Here is an 8,145-nt window from a genome sequence, read left to right as displayed (position 1 = left end):
TACTGTGTCCAGTTCTGGGCTCCCCAGTTCAAGAAAGATGAGAACTCCTAGAAAGAGTCCAGAGGAGAGCAACTAGGGTGATTAAGGGGCTGGAGCATCTCCCCTATGAGGAAAGGCTGAGAGAGTTGGGCTTGTTCAGCCTGAAGAAGAGAAGACTGAGAGGGGACCTCATCAACACATACAAATATCTTAAGGGCGGAAGTCACGAGGATGGAACCAGTCTCTTTACAGTGGTGTCCAGCGACAGGACAAGGGGCAATGGGTATAAACTGAAACATAAGAGGTTTCAGTTGAACATAAGAAAAAACTTCTTTACTCTGAGGGTGACAGAGCACTGGCACAGGCTGCCCAGGGAGGTTGTGGAGTCTCCTTCTCTGGAGATATTCAAAGCCCGCCTGGATGAAGTCCTGTGTAACATGCTCTAGGTGAACCTGCTTTAGCGGGGGGGTTGGACTAGGTGATCTCCCGAGGTCCCTTCCAACCCTTGCGATTCTGTGATTATGTGATGTAATATATATATATGCATATTGCATGCATGCACATATATATATATATATCTCCCCTATTTATTCCCAGTAAGCTCTGTTTCTCTAATCCATTGGTACATATTCACCAGCAGTGACATGAAGCAAGAGATACTTATGTTTAACTAAACATCCTCCTGTTTCACTCTGTTTTAACTTTGCGATTTCTTACTGCTTATTCAGCAGTTCTTTCCAAAGCTCCTTGGGATCTCTGACCAACATCTTCTACTGTGGTCCCCCACCCGCCCCATCCCAAATCAAAATGTCACGTCTGTAGGTCTTAGTACCACTTTAATACCAGCAGACTTCTAGAAGTACTTTATACTCCTTTGAAACCCTTTGAGGGCCAGGCTCAACCTGACAATCTGAGAAAACTGAAGAGGCTGAATGGGTTCACATGACTTCACTGCTTACGGAGACACTGTTCTTGATGCATCTGGGGTAGAGAAGTAGTTGCTATCAGCTCTATTCCTCCAGCAGGGCTTCCCTGAGAGGGCAAAAGGTGCTGCCATTTCAAAAAATGTATTTCAAAAAATGATTTGGGGTGAGCATCTAAGCAAGTGGCTTGCTCTAGGATTCCCAGTGCAATGGGTCAGCTCACAACCTCTCTTCTCCCTTGCCTCCAGGCAAACAGAGCACTCTCCAGGGCAGGTACTGTCAGGTAATTGGGTTCTTCAGGCTTTTTTCAGTCTGCATTTTGAGAATTTTCTTATTCCCTGGAAGCTGTCCTCAAACTCCTGTTCACTTGTTTTGGTCCCCTGCCCCTGAATAAATTGCAGCTGAATTCTGACATTGATTTCTACATTCCTGGTCACAGAAAGCTGACATGATTTAGTGTTGTTATTTAGCCAGAAGGCTTTTCTCATGCCTCCACAGCCTCTCTGTATTAATTTATCTGCTTTCTGAATCTCTCTTGTATTTCTGTGCTTTAATTCTCTGATGGGGGCAAATAGTTTAAAATTGGTAAGTGCACATGTGGGTTTGAGGCCACTGTGTTTAGCTAGTTACACCTTGCTTCTGGCACTAGCAGTATGTTGCCTTTCTTGCTCTCATCAATTTATTGTTCCATGTTGGAATGGGGAAGCTTACATATGTAAATCTCATATTAGTTCATGGCTCTGGCAAATAACTTATTAATGCAAAATCATTTTGTTGACTCTTACCTCCTCATTAAATTCCATTATTTTTGATGTGCTCATGCAGAAGCATTAATACATAAATCGTGATACAGAGTTTAATGTATTAATGGATCCATTGACTACAATGTTTTCTGTGTGCAAAATGTGCCTTCCTTATTCATTTAAATGGTTAATCTGATTATTTTAACCATTTTTGTATTTATTGAATAACTGAAGTGCAATCTAGATAATGCTGTTATAAATTTAACTTAATTTTATTATATATATGAAATACATAATTATAATAGTAAAGAGTTATTTACTGAATTAATTAAATGAATGCTAAGAGCTCAGGGGCATTAGAGGACAGGAAGTAACAGTCAGAAAATGGAGACAGCTGAGCTAAGGCTTATGTGGTTCTTTTGTACAGACCAGCACAGAAAATTAGGTCTGTATTTGTCATCTTTACTGTGGAAAATACAAGGAAGGTGGTGTTCAGTGGGGAATTTCACTGCTAAGTTCTAATACGTTGCTGCTGAACACAGGTAGACTTCAATCTTTCAGACACTTCTAATTCAGACAAATTTGGCCAACTTTAGAGAAAATGGCTGAGAGAGCATCTTGGTTAAAAAAAAAAAAAAGGAAGTAGCTAATTTTGGTTCAGAAGGAAGTAGCAGAAAAACATTCTGTCAAATGATGTGGTCATTATAAGAATTTTGCATTTGAAAATCAGAGTCATAGTCCCCTTAGCCATGTTCTTGGACATAAATGGAAAAAAACGGTTCAAAAATTTCCTTCTGGGTGGACAAAAATCATCCTAGGAGTGATAACTGATCTGGAAAATTTGAGTGGGAACTTGCGAAGTGCTGTACAGCTAGGAGATCTTGAATGAAGTAAGAGGAAGTGTCCCATATATGCTGCCCTGATGGCAGGATGGCACAGTCAAACTTTTTCTGCAATACATCTTTGAGACATTTTTGGTGCTGCATGACATACCCAAAGGCTCATGCCAAAAAGCTTTGTTTGCTCAGTATTTTCTGCTGTAGGCCTGACACACACAAGGAGAAAAGGTATGGAAATACACAGAAGGGAAACATGAAGATGTGAAGAGCTGTAGTCAGTGAATTGTCTCTGGGTTCAGCAAAACTCTACTAGTAATTTAAATACTCTTCCTTACTTTTAAGGCCAATGGGGGGACAAAATTAAGGAGTGCTGTGGGAAGGCTTTGTGTCAATGATGTCAATTAGATAAGCATAAGTGAATAGCAATTCTGTGACAAAACAAATATGAAAAAAGTTTTTTCCAATGCTCTGTAAGATATAACCTTTTCTTTGTCTTTTCTACTGCCACAGTGACTTGTGAAAACATGGAAATACAAGAGATGTAATCCCACAATGTAGCCTGCTGATGTTGGACAAGCTGGGACATTTGGAGGTATATTTGGGAGATTTCAGATTTGAAGATGTTTTAGTTCTTGTATGACATACATCAGCATAAACTGAGTTCCTATTTAGTAATGTCAATCAGGAACTTGTTTATGGCTAAAACAAGTGACTAACTTAGAGAATTTGTCTTATTTCTCACCATACATTTCTAGTAGCTATATCAACAGTATTATTGAAAGAATACGTTTGTTAGGAAGCTTTCTGTAAAACAACATTTTTTTCCTGGCATTTCCCAAGCAGCTAGAATGTTTGGCAGCTGTTGCATTTAAAATAAAAATGTGTTCATTATTCAGCATGCTGGAATTTGGTATACAAACTGGGAGGAAAAAAAAGAACCCATAGTTCATCTTTCCAGATGAACTTCATCTTTTTTTCAGAACCCACACTTCAACGTTTTTTTCAGATGCGATTTGTATTGTTTCTTCCTGTTACTGTGGCATGTCTGGTTCAATACCTGCACCTTAGTAGTATTTGCCCCTGTAGACTTCCCGTCTGACAGACATTTTGCACTTTATTTCCTCAGGTGGAAACTCTTGTTCACCAATCTTAATGTTGACCCAAATGCAATCACAAAAAGATGAAAACCAGTTTTCTGTGTTTTATCCACTCTTTACATAAGGTGATTAGAAAGGTGTTTGGTATACAAGGATTTTCTCTACCGGTTTAATGGTGACCTTGGTCAATGCTCACTTAAAATAACTGTGCTTTGTAGAGGACAGGATGAGAGGTAGTTCAGTTATCACACTAGCTCTGTTTGAGCTATTTCTTTGGTTAAAAATTGACAAATGAAATGAGTTATGATAGCAATTTTGTGAACTTGACCGGTGCATAGCACCAAAGATGGATTCAGTTGAAACCATCAAATTGATTTTGTGAAGGAAAATAGGTTGTCTAGGATTAGGAACCAAGGTTCACAGTCTAGCTTATATGAGAATATAAAACTGGAGGGATACTAACAGGCACATTCTGCTTTTGTTGTGCTTGGCTGACTTTTGTGACTATGCCATAAAGATAGGGGGCTGAAAATTTCTGAAGAATGTGACTAATACATCAAACAGCTTTCCTGAGAAGTAGGAGTAGGTTTTAACTTTAAAAGCAGGAGCCTAAAATTTGAAGACAAGTTTTAAAGTGAGAAATCATGACAAAGATAACTGGTAATATCATAGTTTGATTAGACATGTAAATTGGTTTTCACTGTAGAAGTCTTCGGTGGCTAAAGACTAAAATCCACCCATCTGCTTGCTGCTGGCTGCTACTCCCTTTCCACAGTATTGTTTAGGAAGTATATAACCATCAAATGGTTGAGAGTATGAATGCCAACGTGTACTGCTACTTCTTAAAAATAGATATGCTGTGTTAGTAAGATTAACAGTTAGAGGTGAGGAAAAACTCATTACTATTTTTCAGTCAGAACTGAGTTACAACGCAATTTGTCAGTTTCACTATGAAAGTTTGAGTGTTTTCCTGTTTATCTTCATATTTTAAATTAGCTTTATTTTAAGAAAATTCTCACACTTGTTAGGTTTCAGTGGAGTTACCTTTTAACAATTAAGTATTGTTGATATTGTTGCTGTGGGTTTTAAAGATGTGTGAAAGACTGATTGATTAGTTCATCAACACATTCATGCTACTGATTGAGAATTTTCCCACAATGAGTGACAAATGCTTATGAATCATATCCATCAATGGCATATGAATAAAACCCATCACTTTTCAACTTAATTATTCAGCTGACTTATTATTTAAGTAGATAAATTTAATCCCTCTCAAATGAATTTAAAGAGCAGCCAAAACCCATTCATTGGAGTTTAAAGGTAAGATGTGGTTTTCAGAAACTGACAAAAAATTGTTATGAAATGTTTAGCTACCTACATGCTCCACCGAATTAGTATGCTGAAGAGTATCTTGGTGCCTCATCCCAGCCTCCTTATTGAGCTTCCCTTTTTGTTTATAGTCTGAAGAAAAGGACAAGAAGCTTTCTAGGCTTCAACAAAAACTTAGTCAGACACAGTAAGCATCACAGGGATTTCAGGTGCTTGTCTTTCTGATGTAAATTCAATGTCCCACAGTAGCTGCTTAACTTGTAAATGTTTTCAGAGATTGCTTCTGTGTGTGACTATCTCAGGTGTCTCAGTACATTTGTTTCCATTCAGTACTACCAGTTGGAAATGATAGCTGAGTTTGCTTCGCCCTTATTAGTTGTACAGCTGCATACTTGATATCATAAATTTGGCTAGTCTCAGAAAATTGCGAGAAATTGCATCTATCTAGTCTAATATATTATAAGAAATACAATATTTTTCAGATCATAATACAATATGCACTGTTAAGATGGTCTTGCTTCTAGCTATCGGACTATACATTGGGCGAAACTTCATACTATGTGGGCACAGTAACTTCCTTTTCTTTCTAAAAATACATCTGGGGTGAGCCAGAATACCAAAGAGAAGGTGTTTCCAACCAAGTTCATTTAGAAATTTTCATCTCATTTTTGAAAAGAAAAAAAAAAAAAAAAAAGAAGATACTTTATTTCAAGACCAGCCTGAAGAATGATTTGATACTAGAAGCAAGGAGACAGAGGTTATCTAGTAATTCAGAGTTTACTGGTATTAGATTAATTTTGCTTCCTTTGCTTCTGCTTTCTGAAATAGAGCATCAGAACAACAGGTTTTTCTTCATATGTCCTAATAACCAGTCTTTTTCTTTTCTTGGTTTGGCTAAGAGTTGCTCTTTAGAGAGTTAGCCCATATTGGAAAGAACTTGGTTAGTGCCACTAACTCTCTCTTGTCCTGCCTTGGTAGCTGTGTGTGGAGAAAGAAGCACTATAAAAGTTTACATGTATGATGAGATGGGTGCCATGACAGTAGCACTAATATCAGTAGTGTTGAATAAAAGCTTTAAAAGGAATCCCCTTTATTATCACTTTCACTATGATTTTTTTTTCAGTGTACAAACACAGTGTATCTGCAGGTCTGCCAACAGGTTTTAGTTGTGTTAGTATGGATTATTAAAGGGATCTTATGAGAAAGAACTTTACAGGTACAGAGAAGAAGAAACTTCTCTGCAAAATGTCAAAGTATTGAGCTGTTCTCTCCCCTCTTTTCAATCACAGTAAGGTGAAAAATTCACTGTGTCCTTTCTTAGGGTAAACTAGCATTCGTGTTACTTGACCTTTGAGCTCATTGCTCTCAGAAACTTTGTTCTTGACAACATAATTCAGATCACATGCAGTCTCTGGATGTGCTTTGAAAGTACTATTTGACTTGAATAACTACCCAAAATTTCAAGTAAAACAGGACATTTTTGTTGAGAGGAAAAAGTGATGAGAGAGTCAGGAATTCTGCAGATGCAGCCAAGTTTAACTGAAAAAAAAAATCAAAGTAAAAATCCTGTATCTTGAAAAAAGAAGAAATCAATAAGGCAATGTGTTTTGCTCAGCACTTCAGCCCAGACTGCTTTCTCTCCAAAACCATCCTCAAAATACAGGTTCTACACTCTGCTTAGTCTTTTGGCCCTGTAGTACACCTGCATAATTCAGTTTCTTCATGATGGTGGATCAGTCTGTCTTGGAATAGATAACTCTTTCTCCAGCATTCTATCACAACAGTGTTTGGAGTTTATGTTTTTCACATTTCAGCTAATTCTATAGTATTTTTATGCAGAAACTGAAAAAAACGTTACAGTGTCACCTTAATCTTTCATCTTCAACTACCTGTAGTCTAACCCATAACAGTAATGAAAAATACACTGGCCAAAGTAACTTATTTCTGTGGCAGTATTGTTAATTCTGGATTTGAGTGTTTTGTTTAAATAAAATTAAATACTTCCCCCATTTCAAAATGAGATGAGAAAAAATTTTGAATTAATTGTACTTTCAGGCTGAAAGCAGCGCTTTTCTTTCAAAAAGTAAAATGCAATATTCACAATTTTCATCCACTCTGTCGTCATCTCTTTTTTGTCAGAGGAGACTGAGGTGAAAACTGGGCATACTTTACAATGGCCTGCACTGCATATTCAGGAATTTATTCATCTGCAAGTTTTCATCTGTTCCTAGTCATAATCATACACCAGAAGACTAAATTAAAAGCTCACAGGCAGCAAAATTTCTGGTGTTGCCTGTCTTACAAGTTGTCAATTGTCTACATAAGTTGAGTCCAACCAGAATAATTCTTACAAAAATGAAGATACAGTTTTGGATGTAAATTTATCAGGGAATCCCATGGAAACTTGTCAATGGCTATTGACATATGGCTATTTTTTGTCATGGATTCTATCTGTGGGAGGATCCAGCTTCTTACTGTCAAACTTTTATTATGTGCCTTTCATGAAGGTAGCAGTGTCTTTCTGTGAATTGACAACTGAGCCAAGGGACAACAGAAGTAGTACAGATGTTTTTCCAAACATCCATCATGTTCAATACCTCTTTGTTGCATGTGCAGAAAAATGACATTGTCCCACTTACTCAATATTCTTCTGTTTCTTCACTGATGGATGCAATCTTACACAAATGAAAAGCAAAAAAAACCCCAGACTCCATATGGCAAGTCTGAGTCACCCCAGTGTAAACCTAAGAGGAAGTATATGAAAAAAGCAGTTATAAAAGAGGGCTTAGATTATACCAGTTGTGAACTGACATGAAAACAGTGGTGAAAAAAGTTATGAGTGTCATTGTCAGGCCAACATAAATTCAAAACATGGTAACCCAAGTCACATTGCAAAAAGATATTTTGAGTGTGAGTTTCTTTTTAGAGGAAGAAACTGCAAAAGCTGTTAGAATCCACTTTATTATGATTTTACTGCATGACCTTGCACTGTAAATTTGATACTATATTGTGTAGTATACTTAAAGATATTTGTAAGAAAGCTCAAGCAAGGCATACAATCCTGTTATGAAAGCAGATGAGAGTTTACAGTATGCTTCCAACCTAATAACATACTGTGGACTTCTCAGGACTGAGTCAAGGGTTTCAGGTCAAAAGAACAAAGATTTACCAGAGTGCTTTTGGCAGAAGGAATGATATACATGCTTCTACTTGAACTTCCTAAATTATAATTACT

At 37.3% G+C, this 8,145-nt stretch overlaps 1 long non-coding RNA gene across 1 annotated transcript in view; it reads right to left on the bottom strand.

Annotated features, from left to right (window-relative positions):
• The window catches only part of LOC118452049, a 17,764-nt gene extending 10,123 nt beyond the window's left edge, over positions 1–7,641 (bottom strand). The window contains exons 1-2 of the long non-coding RNA XR_004841680.1: positions 7,613–7,641; positions 6,045–6,051 (exon numbers count right to left, since the gene is read on the bottom strand). This is a non-coding gene — a long non-coding RNA (uncharacterized LOC118452049). The remainder of the gene's footprint in view (positions 1–6,044; positions 6,052–7,612) is intronic.
• Positions 7,642–8,145: the final 504 nt, after the last annotated feature.

The sequence above is a fragment of the Egretta garzetta genome, unplaced genomic scaffold (assembly GCF_000687185.1).
Source record: "Egretta garzetta isolate BGI_Z169 unplaced genomic scaffold, ASM68718v1 scaffold473, whole genome shotgun sequence".
NCBI classification, from domain to species: domain Eukaryota; kingdom Metazoa; phylum Chordata; class Aves; order Pelecaniformes; family Ardeidae; genus Egretta; species Egretta garzetta.
The sequence above is the reverse complement of the archived record's forward strand: the minus strand, read 5'-3'. Positions and strand labels throughout refer to the sequence as shown.